General features: G+C 49.9%; 4 non-coding genes across 4 annotated transcripts; all 4 read right to left on the bottom strand.

Annotated features, from left to right (window-relative positions):
- Positions 1 to 2,984: 2,984 nt before the first annotated feature.
- On the bottom strand, positions 2,985 to 3,056 carry TRNAQ-UUG (transfer RNA glutamine (anticodon UUG)). The gene has a single exon. It is a non-coding gene; the product is annotated as a tRNA-Gln (tRNA).
- Positions 3,057 to 3,329: 273 nt separating this feature from the next.
- Positions 3,330 to 3,401, bottom strand: TRNAQ-UUG (transfer RNA glutamine (anticodon UUG)). The gene has a single exon. It is a non-coding gene; the product is annotated as a tRNA-Gln (tRNA).
- A 6,912-nt stretch (positions 3,402 to 10,313) lies between these two features.
- Positions 10,314 to 10,385, bottom strand: TRNAQ-UUG (transfer RNA glutamine (anticodon UUG)). The gene has a single exon. It is a non-coding gene; the product is annotated as a tRNA-Gln (tRNA).
- Positions 10,386 to 10,658: 273 nt separating this feature from the next.
- On the bottom strand, positions 10,659 to 10,730 carry TRNAQ-UUG (transfer RNA glutamine (anticodon UUG)). Its single transcript has one exon. It is a non-coding gene; the product is annotated as a tRNA-Gln (tRNA).
- Between the last annotated feature and the right edge of the window lie 3,950 nt (positions 10,731 to 14,680).

Below are 14,680 nucleotides of genomic sequence, written 5' to 3'. Positions count from 1 at the left end.
CGAAATTCGACCGCCGCGGCCGGGATCGCTCCCGCGTCGTTCGGGTCAGTGGCCGAGCGTCACCACAACGACTGAGCCACCGCGGCGGCTGCATGTAAGAGGTTTTTCACAAATCTTGAGTACTACATCGCAAGCCACCTGTTGGGCTGCGAGAAACAAAAAACGAGAACAAGGAATTTAAACTTGACCGCATATGCCGGCTCGAGTGCCTCTTGAGGAACGGAGATTAATAGTACGACTTTACATCGAAGGTGTAAGCCAGAGGGAAATCTGCAGGCGCATGCAGGAGTAACAAGAACCGCAATAAGTCGCATAACGAAGCGTACCGAGACGAAGCCAGACTCTGGGATGCACGCCGTACAGGGCGAAGAAGTATAACGAAAGAGGAGCAGCTGATAGTTGCCGCGGCTGTGGGAGACCATTTTCTTTCTGAAAGAGACAAAGAGAGGCGCTCTCCCTGCATGTGTCATGCAAAACCATTCAGAGGGGGCTGCAACAAGCTGCTCTGCAGAACCACATCGCTGCCCAGAAGTCCCGAATCACAGAATCACAAAGAAGGACAAGGCTGGAATACGCAGGAAAAGTGGCTGAGTGCACCATCGAAAATTTAAGACAAGTTTCTACGGACGAATCTGCACCCTCTGTCTACGTAGCACAAGTTTTGGCTGCTGAAGGAAACTTTGTAGGTTACTGAATATGCAGCACGCGAAGAATGTGTCGCTAGCAAGCAATCCGAGATGATTTTCTTCCAGTGCGAATTAACAAGCGCGCTTTCTCCGTCGCTCCCACTGATCACTTGGTCGCCCTCCATAGCGACGGCACAGGACAAAAGCGCAACGCAAGAAGTGCATAAAAGGCATTGATCACAGAGAGCGGTAGCCATCTGTTATTATCAATAAAACTCAGCAAAACACGCATACAATGCTCTCCTGCTGTGGGGTAGTCCTGTAGTTCGGTAGAGTATCGATGACTAGGTCACCAACTTTTACTTTTTTGAACTTGTCCGCTATATCTGAGCTCTGATATGTGCCTGTAAAAGAAGAGAAATAAGCTTCAAGAGAGCTCTCGCAACGGCTCCTGCTATGCCATGCCCATCACACTCGCTACCCACCAAAAAGCCTCAAGACGACGGCCAGGCAGTCAATCTTAGGAAAGCACGATAATTTCCAGCTGTCGGCGGTAGACCTTCAAGCCTGAAGTGTGGTTTGCACGGCGTCCAGCACTTCATGTTTCAGGGAAAAAAAGAGCAGAGTGGTCTGTGGGGTTTAGTCTGTAGAGAAAGCAGACGCAAGAAGCTACGTCTACAACTTAAAAAGCCTGCAGCGTCCGTGCGGCCAGTATCTACAGTGGATCGTGCGCCGTCATTCTCGCGACCCGCAGCTAACCGAGAATTCCTAACCTACCAGGGGACACGCCGCGCCATTCAGCCTCCGTCTATGCGGGTTTGTCTTCACGCGGTAGAAAAAATGAATGCAGCCGCGGCGGCGGCACCAACGCAGCAGTAGACAGCTGCCGCAAGAGCTGGAGGTACTCGGACAGCCGATCCCGCGCCATCGGCTCCACTCCCGACACCTCTCTCTATATATGGTTACATAATAAATGTTGTCACCAGAACCAGGAGCTGGAAGCAGAAAGCGGAAGAAAGATTGCACGCGGCAAGCCATTCCGACAGCGCATCATCTGCGGCACATACAGCGGCGACATCTCGCGCTACTCGCTACGATTAGATCGTACCGAGCAGAAGTGAGCCGTTGGCAGAGGCTGCGAGTTAGATAAGGCGCGCATGCTCATAAATAGGTCTCGACACCAGGCTGCTTTTCCACTAGATGGCGCTGACCCGCGCTTTTTAACCGGAGCCTTAGTCCATTTTATTCTGTCCGCGACTGTACGTAAGCGTGCGTTTACGGTTATGGTACACAGACAGCCTCGATTTGTGCTCTTTTCTATCCATATCTGTGTACGGCGCGAGCGGTGGCGTGGTGGACGGGAAGTGTGTGGTAAAGCTAGAAACAGCAGCGGCGCGGCGATTCCGCTTCGCCCAGGTATCAAGAGATGACAACAATTCCATGTTTCCCGGTGAGTGAATCCGCTTCGATAGCCAGATTTTAGGACACGTGAGAACGCGCCCAAACATTTGCATAACAGCCGCCGTAGCTCGGCGACTAGAGAAACCCCCATTGTGTGGCGCTATCTGTTCGCGTTCGAGAGAAGCGCAAAAACCTCCGAACAAGATCTGGCCGCGTCGCCGTGCACAGTGTCAGCACCTGAACATATTCTTACATCGTGGTCTGGATGCGCCCGGCGGCCGCTTGTGGTAGACAGTTGACATAGGCTGCGGCTTACTGTAGGACCAGAAATAAAAACGAACATTGGTTTTTGGGGAAAGGAAATGGCACTATAGCTGTTTCACATATCGGTGGACACCTGAGCCGCGCCATAAAGGGGTAAAAGAGGGAGTGAAAGAGGAAAGAGGTGCCGTAGTGGAGGGCTGCGGATGTAATTTCGACCACCTGGGGATCTTTAACGTGCACTGACATCGAACAGCACACGGGCTTCTTAGCGTTCGCCTCCATCGAAACGCAGCCGGCGAGGCCCCATTTGGGCACCGTAGGCACTGCAACGGGTCATGTGTGGACGCTGCGTTTCTACCGGATTTCTTGCGTGCCATAAGTGAATAGTTTTGGCTTTGCGCTCAAAAACGAGCCGCATTTCATCGCCCTGCAGCGCTCCAAAGCTGACTTCCACCTCGGCTTACTGTTTGGCTCTGAAAATATTTTTCTTCTGTTTGGAACTCACTATTTATATGTATTTTGGAAAGCATTCGCTCAAACAACCTAAATCTGGCAAAAAAGGAGAACGAGAAAAACCACGCTGGTGCCACCGAGATTCGAACTCTGATTGCTGGATTCAAAGTCCAGAGTGCTAAGCATTACACCACAAACTCCGACGCCGGCGTTCGAGCCCGGGAACGAAAAAAAAAACGCTGGTCCCACCGAGATTCGAACTCGGATTGCTGGATTCAAAGTCCAGAGTGCTAAGCATTACACCATGAGACCAAACTCCGAAGCCGGGGTTCGAACCCGGGAACGAAAAAAAACGCTGGTCCCACCGAGATTCGAACTCTGATTGCTGGATTCAAATTCCACAGTGCTAACCATTACACCATGAGACCAAACTCCGACGCCGGGGTTCGAACCCGGGAACGAAAAAAAAACGCTGGTCCCACCGAGATTCGAACTCGGATTGCTGGATTCAAAGTCCAGAGTGCTAAGCATTACACCACAAACTCCGACGCCGGCGTTCGAGCCCGGGAACGAAAAAAAAAACGCTGGTCCCACCGAGATTCGAACTCGGATAGCTGGATTCAAAGCCCAGAGTGCTAACCGTTACACCATGAGACCAAACTCCGGCGCCGGGGCTCGAACCCGGGTCTCCTGACTGAAAGCCAGGTATGCTAGCCACTAGACCACGCCGGCACACAGGAAATTTGTGCTTTCGGGAGCTTAATGAGCGGTAAAAATATATCCGAAAAAAAAACCTAAAAAGAAGCGCACATCTACGCTGGATAAAGCAGGATCGCTGAGTTCTGAGTCCACGGTCCGAATTCCTAGTTTGAGTCATAATAAAAAGCGTGAGAATCTGCCGCCGCGAACACAGCTGGTTTTTTGATACACCGGAAGCGGATGTCGGTTCGGTTGTGACTGTGAGCGGCGGCAGATGTCACTGCGTTGCGGTCGCGGCAGCGAAATGTCCAGCGGCGCCACAGGGCGGCGCTGTTGCTCTCTGACGAAAAATGGAACACGGCCAACGCGAGAAAAGAAATTTCCAGCCACGAGTTTAGTGGCGCATCGAATTTCAATGTAAAAGGGTCATTAAAAGCTTTCTTGTTTACGCAGTGGACTTTAATAAATAGAAGAAATAGTTCGGGTACTTTTTTTTGCGCCGTAAACGCCGGAGGTGTACTCAAAGAAGAATTAGATATTGTACGCAACTACACATGGCTTTGCAGTGACAGAAGGTAATAATAATAATAATAATAATAATAATAATAATAATAATAATAATAATTGGTTTTTTTTGGGGGGGGGAAAGGAAATGGCGCAGTATCTGTCTCATATATCGTTGGACACCTGAACCGCGCCGTAAGGGAAGGGATGAAGGAGGGAGTGAAAGATAAAGAGAAATAGGTGCCGTAGTGGAGGGCTCAGGAAAATTTCGACCACCTGGGGATCTTTAACGTGCACTGACATCGCACAGCACACGGGCGCCTTAGCGTTTTGCCTCCATAAAAACGCAGCCGCCGCGGTCGGGTTCGAACCCGGGAACTCCGGATCAGTAGTCGAGCGCCCTAACCACTGAGCCACCGCGGCGGGTTGACAAAAGGTGCCCGCTACAGCATCGATCGCCGATGGTTAATAGAGGGCAGCTAGCCTGCACGTACAACTCAGCGTTTTACGTTTATCTAGAGGTTGAAAGGGAACGGAGAGGTAAAAATTGAGACACTTTGGAATTTCTTGAGAGTGTTCGGCGAAAGCCTGTGGCCATTCGACTGCATGACTATGCCCATGTATTTTTTTTAACGCGAAAGGTTTATTCGTGATTTTGGGGGTAGTGGTTTTTTACTAAAATAATATTAAAACGGAAGGAAAAAAATTTTGCTCGCCCCGGCATCTGCCATTGATACTGAAGCAACTGAGCTGGGGCAGCGGAAATAAAGGATATCAGGCAGAACGCAGAAATGAATTGAAAGAGGGGAGGGGACAGGACCGCAAACACGCGAATTCACCGTGGCGGTACTCCATCGAGGCACGTGGCGTCACAACGCGCGCCTCGCCGCCGCCGCCGTTTGGCAGGACGGGACACCGCATTGCTCGTCGTTGCGCTCGCCTCCGCTCGCTTCGACAGCTGCGTCGCATGCGTGATAAGATGTCACAGGATTGAAAAGGAGAGCTAACATGCGCCGCAACCACAGTTGAGGCGACTGTATGGACGGCGACAATTCTGATAAGCTGAAGGAGGTCTGGAATCGACATCGGAACGCGATGAAGAGGAAACGAATCGCCCAGGAAACAGACGAACAGCGCTCCGGACGACTGGCTAAACGGCGCCGTGAATATGCCGCCGGGAGAGAGGCACGTTTAACGTCCGGTGTCTCGACCGCTAGCAGCAGCGACAGCAGCCGGAGGAGAGACCTGAATCCTGTTTCACTGAAGACGGCCCGTGATGAACGATGGAATGCGACCAAGAGACTTCAGCGGCGGGCTCAAGAAACCGAAGAACAACGTGCCGTTAGCCTAGAGAATAGGCGTAAGAGTGACGCGACCCGTTCAATCCTTGGATAACCTCGGTGCTGAAATCAAACATGGACCTACAGGTCATACTGGAAGTTTATGCCTGTGCTTCATACGTTGTGGAAAATGTGAACAAGGCCAACCGGCGTAGAGGGGGAGGAGGTGTCGCCTCGCGGGGAGTGTATATATATATATATATATATATATATATATATATATATATATATATATATATATATATATATATATATATATATATATATATATATAGCGCCGCGCCTTTCCTCAAATTTCAACTTTCAGTTTTCTCTTCTTTCACTCCCTCCTTTATCCCTTCCTTAACGGCACGGTTCGGGTGTCCACTGAGATATGTGAGACGGTTACTCTGTCATTTCCTTTCCTCAAAAACCAAACAAAACAAGTGAGCCGACGGCGTTCATAGAATTCATTTGCGTATACAACTTTGCAAAGATTGTTCACACAGAAAAAAATCACGTGACTAGCGCATTCGCGCGCCAGGATTTAAAGCAGAACAATAGTGGCTCGCGAATGTTCTTGTCACATGATTTTTGTTTGTATTTCGCGGGCTTTCTTTATAGCTCGGAGAAAAAGATACACGTGAGGCTTTCTATATCGCAAATGCATGAAGTGCGGATAAGAAAGAAAACGGCAGAGAATGCAACCCTGACAATGAGGCTAAACAATATACTCCATATGGGATCCATTAAGGCATATAAGGAAGAAGGGGCGCAGAGAAAAGCTGTATAATAGGAAAATTAGTTTATAACAACTGTATATATAGCAGTAACGTAAATAACAGTAACGTAGCAGTTCTAGAGTCCGTACGGGAGGCTCTCGCTGCTCTTGAGAAGGGCGTAATATATGGTTCAAAAACAGAAACAGAGATTTAGAGGCTTGACAATAGGATTAATTTTGGAGAAAGGGTCGCAGAGCATATAAAAAAATAAAAGACAATAAAAGCAAACAAATTGAAACACCAAAAGCAGTGTTTAAGTTCTAAATGTTGCCCTAAATCGTTAGTGAATTCTAGAGCACACAACCACAAAAAAGTACAAGTACAGGTGCCATAGTTGCCACATGTGAATGTTCTCTCCGGCGCGTAACATCGGCCGTTGGGCGTAAAGCAGATTCATCTGTCCGATGAGTGCGCTTATATGAGTAGTAAGTCAAGGAGAGACTGGCTGAGTCATAAGTTTAAAGGGGCGAGTGAGCCCAAATGAGTGAGCACAGATGAGCCGTGAGTCCAGGTGAGTTGTGAGTCTGAGCGAGACGTGAGTCGCTATGAGTGGTTCGCCCCAAATGAGTGGTGACTCTGAGTGAGGCCAAGTGAGTTTTTATCATAAATGAGTTTGAGTTCGTGAGTTCGAGTGAGCCCAGGCCTCTGGGAGTGTGAGTTTGAGTGAGCTCGTAGGCTGACCAAACTTTTGTGAGTGAGCCAGAGTGAGCACTCGTGATTATGGCGAGGTATGTGTCGGAATGGCTTGCCGCTTAGATCGTTCTCCGCACTTTTCTCTCGCGCCGAGGACAGTCGCCTTGGTTGCGCCGGCAGCAAAATTGACAGCGCACAGATAAAGAAGTGAAAGGAATGGTGAGGAGAGTAAACAGAAATAAAATAGTCGGCAGTCCCGCACGCCACGGGCCCGCGGTGCCCGAATCCAGACACGACGAGTGGCTTGCAGTGCACAGCGAAGAGTAGACGGCAGCGGAGCCGGCGCAGACAAACTTGTCTCATCCCTAAAAGAAAATGAGCATTGCGGCAGCGGTACAGAATGCTCACTTAAATGTCTCTCGCCGGTTGTCAGAACGACCATCGTTCTGGGAAGCAGTTCGTTCAGGCATGCAAGATGGTTTGGTTTATAGGGGTTTAATGTCCCAAAGCGACTCAGGCTATATGAGGGACGCCGTAGTGAAGGTCTCCGCAAATTTCGACCTCCGGAAAGGGGGAAAAAGGGGGGGGGGGTTCTTTAACGAGCACTGACATCGCACAGTACACGGGCCTCTAGAATTTAGCCTCCATCGAAATTCGACCGCCGCGGCCGGGATCGCTCCCGCGTCGTTCGGGTCAGTGGCCGAGCGTCACCACAACGACTGAGCCACCGCGGCGGCTGCATGTAAGAGGTTTTTCACAAATCTTGAGTACTACATCGCAAGCCACCTGTTGGGCTGCGAGAAACAAAAAACGAGAACAAGGAATTTAAACTTGACCGCATATGCCGGCTCGAGTGCCTCTTGAGGAACGGAGATTAATAGTACGACTTTACATCGAAGGTGTAAGCCAGAGGGAAATCTGCAGGCGCATGCAGGAGTAACAAGAACCGCAATAAGTCGCATAACGAAGCGTACCGAGACGAAGCCAGACTCTGGGATGCACGCCGTACAGGGCGAAGAAGTATAACGAAAGAGGAGCAGCTGATAGTTGCCGCGGCTGTGGGAGACCATTTTCTTTCTGAAAGAGACAAAGAGAGGCGCTCTCCCTGCATGTGTCATGCAAAACCATTCAGAGGGGGCTGCAACAAGCTGCTCTGCAGAACCACATCGCTGCCCAGAAGTCCCGAATCACAGAATCACAAAGAAGGACAAGGCTGGAATACGCAGGAAAAGTGGCTGAGTGCACCATCGAAAATTTAAGACAAGTTTCTACGGACGAATCTGCACCCTCTGTCTACGTAGCACAAGTTTTGGCTGCTGAAGGAAACTTTGTAGGTTACTGAATATGCAGCACGCGAAGAATGTGTCGCTAGCAAGCAATCCGAGATGATTTTCTTCCAGTGCGAATTAACAAGCGCGCTTTCTCCGTCGCTCCCACTGATCACTTGGTCGCCCTCCATAGCGACGGCACAGGACAAAAGCGCAACGCAAGAAGTGCATAAAAGGCATTGATCACAGAGAGCGGTAGCCATCTGTTATTATCAATAAAACTCAGCAAAACACGCATACAATGCTCTCCTGCTGTGGGGTAGTCCTGTAGTTCGGTAGAGTATCGATGACTAGGTCACCAACTTTTACTTTTTTGAACTTGTCCGCTATATCTGAGCTCTGATATGTGCCTGTAAAAGAAGAGAAATAAGCTTCAAGAGAGCTCTCGCAACGGCTCCTGCTATGCCATGCCCATCACACTCGCTACCCACCAAAAAGCCTCAAGACGACGGCCAGGCAGTCAATCTTAGGAAAGCACGATAATTTCCAGCTGTCGGCGGTAGACCTTCAAGCCTGAAGTGTGGTTTGCACGGCGTCCAGCACTTCATGTTTCAGGGAAAAAAAGAGCAGAGTGGTCTGTGGGGTTTAGTCTGTAGAGAAAGCAGACGCAAGAAGCTACGTCTACAACTTAAAAAGCCTGCAGCGTCCGTGCGGCCAGTATCTACAGTGGATCGTGCGCCGTCATTCTCGCGACCCGCAGCTAACCGAGAATTCCTAACCTACCAGGGGACACGCCGCGCCATTCAGCCTCCGTCTATGCGGGTTTGTCTTCACGCGGTAGAAAAAATGAATGCAGCCGCGGCGGCGGCACCAACGCAGCAGTAGACAGCTGCCGCAAGAGCTGGAGGTACTCGGACAGCCGATCCCGCGCCATCGGCTCCACTCCCGACACCTCTCTCTATATATGGTTACATAATAAATGTTGTCACCAGAACCAGGAGCTGGAAGCAGAAAGCGGAAGAAAGATTGCACGCGGCAAGCCATTCCGACAGCGCATCATCTGCGGCACATACAGCGGCGACATCTCGCGCTACTCGCTACGATTAGATCGTACCGAGCAGAAGTGAGCCGTTGGCAGAGGCTGCGAGTTAGATAAGGCGCGCATGCTCATAAATAGGTCTCGACACCAGGCTGCTTTTCCACTTGATGGCGCTGACCCGCGCTTTTTAACCGGAGCCTTAGTCCATTTTATTCTGTCCGCGACTGTACGTAAGCGTGCGTTTACGGTTATGGTACACAGACAGCCTCGATTTGTGCTCTTTTCTATCCATATCTGTGTACGGCGCGAGCGGTGGCGTGGTGGACGGGAAGTGTGTGGTAAAGCTAGAAACAGCAGCGGCGCGGCGATTCCGCTTCGCCCAGGTATCAAGAGATGACAACAATTCCATGTTTCCCGGTGAGTGAATCCGCTTCGATAGCCAGATTTTAGGACACGTGAGAACGCGCCCAAACATTTGCATAACAGCCGCCGTAGCTCGGCGACTAGAGAAACCCCCATTGTGTGGCGCTATCTGTTCGCGTTCGAGAGAAGCGCAAAAACCTCCGAACAAGATCTGGCCGCGTCGCCGTGCACAGTGTCAGCACCTGAACATATTCTTACATCGTGGTCTGGATGCGCCCGGCGGCCGCTTGTGGTAGACAGTTGACATAGGCTGCGGCTTACAGTAGGACCAGAAATAAAAACGAACATTGGTTTTTGGGGAAAGGAAATGGCACTATAGCTGTTTCACATATCGGTGGACACCTGAGCCGCGCCATAAAGGGGTAAAAGAGGGAGTGAAAGAGGAAAGAGGTGCCGTAGTGGAGGGCTGCGGATGTAATTTTTACCACCTGGGGATCTTTAACGTGCACTGACATCGAACAGCACACGGGCTTCTTAGCGTTCGCCTCCATCGAAACGCAGCCGGCGAGGCCCTATTTGGGCACCGTAGGCACTGCAACGGGTCATGTGTGGACGCTGCGTTTCTACCGGATTTCTTGCGTGCCATAAGTGAATAGTTTTGGCTTTGCGCTCAAAAACGAGCCGCATTTCATCGCCCTGCAGCGCTCCAAAGCTGACTTCCACCTCGGCTTACTGTTTGGCTCTGAAAATATTTTTCTTCTGTTTGGAACTCACTATTTATATGTATTTTGGAAAGCATTCGCTCAAACAACCTAAATCTGGCAAAAAAGGAGAACGAGAAAAACCACGCTGGTGCCACCGAGATTCGAACTCTGATTGCTGGATTCAAAGTCCAGAGTGCTAAGCATTACACCACAAACTCCGACGCCGGCGTTCGAGCCCGGGAACGAAAAAAAAAACGCTGGTCCCACCGAGATTCGAACTCGGATTGCTGGATTCAAAGTCCAGAGTGCTAAGCATTACACCATGAGACCAAACTCCGAAGCCGGGGTTCGAACCCGGGAACGAAAAAAAACGCTGGTCCCACCGAGATTCGAACTCTGATTGCTGGATTCAAATTCCACAGTGCTAACCATTACACCATGAGACCAAACTCCGACGCCGGGGTTCGAACCCGGGAACGAAAAAAAAACGCTGGTCCCACCGAGATTCGAACTCGGATTGCTGGATTCAAAGTCCAGAGTGCTAAGCATTACAGCACAAACTCCGACGCCGGCGTTCGAGCCCGGGAACGAAAAAAAAAACGCTGGTCCCACCGAGATTCGAACTCGGATAGCTGGATTCAAAGCCCAGAGTGCTAACCGTTACACCATGAGACCAAACTCCGGCGCCGGGGCTCGAACCCGGGTCTCCTGACTGAAAGCCAGGTATGCTAGCCACTAGACCACGCCGGCACACAGGAAATTTGTGCTTTCGGGAGCTTAATGAGCGGTAAAAATATATCCGAAAAAAAAAACCTAAAAAGAAGCGCACATCTACGCTGGATAAAGCAGGATCGCTGAGTTCTGAGTCCATGGTCCGTATTCCGAGTTTGAGTCATAATAAAAAGCGTGAGAATCTGCCGCAGCGAACACAGCTGGTTTTTTGATACACCGGAAGCGGATGTCGGTTCGGTTGTGACTGTGAGCGGCGGCAGATGTCACTGCGTTGCGGTCGCGGCAGCGAAATGTCCAGCGGCGCCACAGGGCGGCGCTGTTGCTCTCTGACGAAAAATGGAACACGGCCAACGCGAGAAAAGAAATTTCCAGCCACGAGTTTAGTGGCGCATCGAATTTCAATGTAAAAGGGTCATTAAAAGCTTTCTTGTTTACGCAGTGGACTTTAATAAATAGAAGAAATAGTTCGGGTACTTTTTTTTGCGCCGTAAACGCCGGAGGTGTACTCAAAGAAGAATTAGATATTGTACGCAACTACACAAGGCTTTGCAGTGACAGAAGGTAATAATAATAATAATAATAATAATAATAATAATAATTGGTTTTTTTTGGGGGGGGAAAGGAAATGGCGCAGTATCTGTCTCATATATCGTTGGACACCTGAACCGCGCCGTAAGGGAAGGGATGAAGGAGGGAGTGAAAGATAAAGAGAAATAGGTACCGTAGTGGAGGGCTCCGGAAAATTTCGACCACCTGGGGATCTTTAACGTGCACTGACATCGCACAGCACACGGGCGCCTTAGCGTTTTGCCTCCATAAAAACGCAGCCGCCGCGGTCGGGTTCGAACCCGGGAACTCCGGATCAGTAGTCGAGCGCCCTAACCACTGAGCCACCGCGGCGGGTTGACAAAAGGTGCCCGCTACAGCATCGATCGCCGATGGTTAATAGAGGGCAGCTAGCCTGCACGTACAACTCAGCGTTTTACATTTATCTAGAGGTTGAAAGGGAACGGAGAGGTAAAAATTGAGACACTTTGGAATTTCTTGAGAGTGTTCGGCGAAAGCCTGTGGCCATTCGACTGCATGACTATGCCCATGTATTTTTTTTAACGCGAAAGGTTTATTCGTGATTTTGGGGGTAGTGGTTTTTTACTAAAATAATATTAAAACGGAAGGAAAAAAATTTTGCTAGCCCCGGCATCTGCCATCGATACTGAAGCAACTGAGCTGGGGCAGCGGAAATAAAGGATATCAGGCAGAACGCAGAAATGAATTGAAAGAGGGGAGGGGACAGGACCGCAAACACGCGAATTCACCGTGGCGGTACTCCATCGAGGCACGTGGCGTCACAACGCGCGCCTCGCCGCCGCCGCCGTTTGGCAGGACGGGACACCGCATTGCTCGTCGTTGCGCTCGCCTCCGCTCGCTTCGACAGCTGCGTCGCATGCGTGATAAGATGTCACAGGATTGAAAAGGAGAGCTAACATGCGCCGCAACCACAGTTGAGGCGACTGTATGGACGGCGACAATTCTGATAAGCTGAAGGAGGTCTGGAATCGACATCGGAACGCGATGAAGAGGAAACGAATCGCCCAGGAAACAGACGAACAGCGCTCCGGACGACTGGCTAAACGGCGCCGTGAATATGCCGCCGGGAGAGAGGCACGTTTAACGTCCGGTGTCTCGACCGCTAGCAGCAGCGACAGCAGCCGGAGGAGAGACCTGAATCCTGTTTCACTGAAGACGGCCCGTGATGAACGATGGAATGCGACCAAGAGACTTCAGCGGCGGGCTCAAGAAACCGAAGAACAACGTGCCGTTAGCCTAGAGAATAGGCGTAAGAGTGACGCGACCCGTTCAATCCTTGGATAACCTCGGTGCTGAAATCAAACATGGACCTACAGGTCATACTGGAAGTTTATGCCTGTGCTTCATACGTTGTGGAAAATGTGAACAAGGCCAACCGGCGTAGAGGGGGAGGAGGTGTCGCCTCGCGGGGAGTGTATATATATATATATATATATATATATATATATATATATATATATATATATATATATATAGCGCCGCGCCTTTCCTCAAATTTCAACTTTCAGTTTTCTCTTCTTTCACTCCCTCCTTTATCCCTTCCTTAACGGCACGGTTCGGGTGTCCACTGAGATATGTGAGACGGTTACTCTGTCATTTCCTTTCCTCAAAAACCAAACAAAACAAGTGAGCCGACGGCGTTCATAGAATTCATTTGCGTATACAACTTTGCAAAGATTGTTCACACAGAAAAAAATCACGTGACTAGCGCATTCGCGCGCCAGGATTTAAAGCAGAACAATAGTGGCTCGCGAATGTTCTTGTCACATGATTTTTGTTTGTATTTCGCGGGCTTTCTTTATAGATCGGAGAAAAAGATACACGTGAGGCTTTCTATATCGCAAATGCATGAAGTGCGGATAAGAAAGAAAACGGCAGAGAATGCAACCCTGACAATGAGGCTAAACAATATACTCCATATGGGATCCATTAAGGCATATAAGGAAGAAGGGGCGCAGAGAAAAGCTGTATAATAGGAAAATTAGTTTATAACAACTGTATATATAGCAGTAACGTAAATAACAGTAACGTAGCAGTTCTAGAGTCCGTACGGGAGGCTCTCGCTGCTCTTGAGAGGGGCGTAATATATGGTTCAAAAACAGAAACAGAGATTTAGAGGCTTGACAATAGGATTAATTTTGGAGAAAGGGTCGCAGAGCATATAAAAAAATAAAAGACAATAAAAGCAAACAAATTGAAACACCAAAAGCAGTGTTTAAGTTCTAAATGTTGCCCTAAATCGTTAGTGAATTCTAGAGCACAAAACCACAAAAAAGTACAAGTACAGGTGCCATAGTTGCCACATGTGAATGTTCTCTCCGGCGCGTAACATCGGCCGTTGGGCGTAAAGCAGATTCATCTGTCCGATGAGTGCGCTTATATGAGTAGTAAGTCAAGGAGAGACTGGCTGAGTCATAAGTTTAAAGGGGCGAGTGAGCCCTAATGAGTGAGCACAGATGAGCCGTGAGTCCAGGTGAGTTGTGAGTCTGAGCGAGACGTGAGTCGCTATGAGTGGTTCGCCCCAAATGAGTGGTGACTCTGAGTGAGCCCAAGTGAGTTTTTATCATAAATGAGTTTGAGTTCGTGAGTTCGAGTGAGCCCAGGCCTCTGGGAGTGTGAGTTTGAGTGAGCTCGTAGGCTGACCAAACTTTTGTGAGTGAGCCAGAGTGAGCACTCGTGATTATGGCGAGGTATGTGTCGGAATGGCTTGCCGCTTAGATCGTTCTCCGCACTTTTCTCTCGCGCCGAGGACAGTCGCCTTGGTTGCGCCGGCAGCAAAATTGACAGCGCACAGATAAAGAAGTGAAAGGAATGGTGAGGAGAGTAAACAGAAATAAAATAGTCGGCAGTCCCGCACGCCACGGGCCCGCGGTGCCCGAATCCAGACACGACGAGTGGCTTGCAGTGCACAGCGAAGAGTAGACGGCAGCGGAGCCGGCGCAGACAAACTTGTCTCAGCCCTAAAAGAAAATGAGCATTGCGGCAGCGGTACAGAATGCTCACTTAAATGTCTCTCGCCGGTTGTCAGAACGACCATCGTTCTGGGAAGCAGTTCGTTCAGGCATGCAAGATGGTTTGGTTTATAGGGGTTTAATGTCCCAATGCGACTCAGGCTATATGAGGGACGCCGTAGTGAAGGTCTCCGCAAATTTCGACCTCCGGAAAGGGGGAAAAAGGGGGGGGGGGTTCTTTAACGAGCACTGACATCGCACAGTACACGGGCCTCTAGAATTTAGCCTCCATCGAAATTCGACCGCCGCGGCCGGGATGGCTCCCACGTTGTTCGGGTCAGTGGTCGAGCGCCA

Source organism: Amblyomma americanum, chromosome 1 (assembly GCF_052857255.1).
Source record: "Amblyomma americanum isolate KBUSLIRL-KWMA chromosome 1, ASM5285725v1, whole genome shotgun sequence".
Taxonomy (NCBI): Eukaryota; Metazoa; Arthropoda; class Arachnida; order Ixodida; family Ixodidae; genus Amblyomma; species Amblyomma americanum.
Note: the sequence above shows the minus strand (reverse complement) of the source record. Positions and strands in the feature narration are given on the sequence as shown.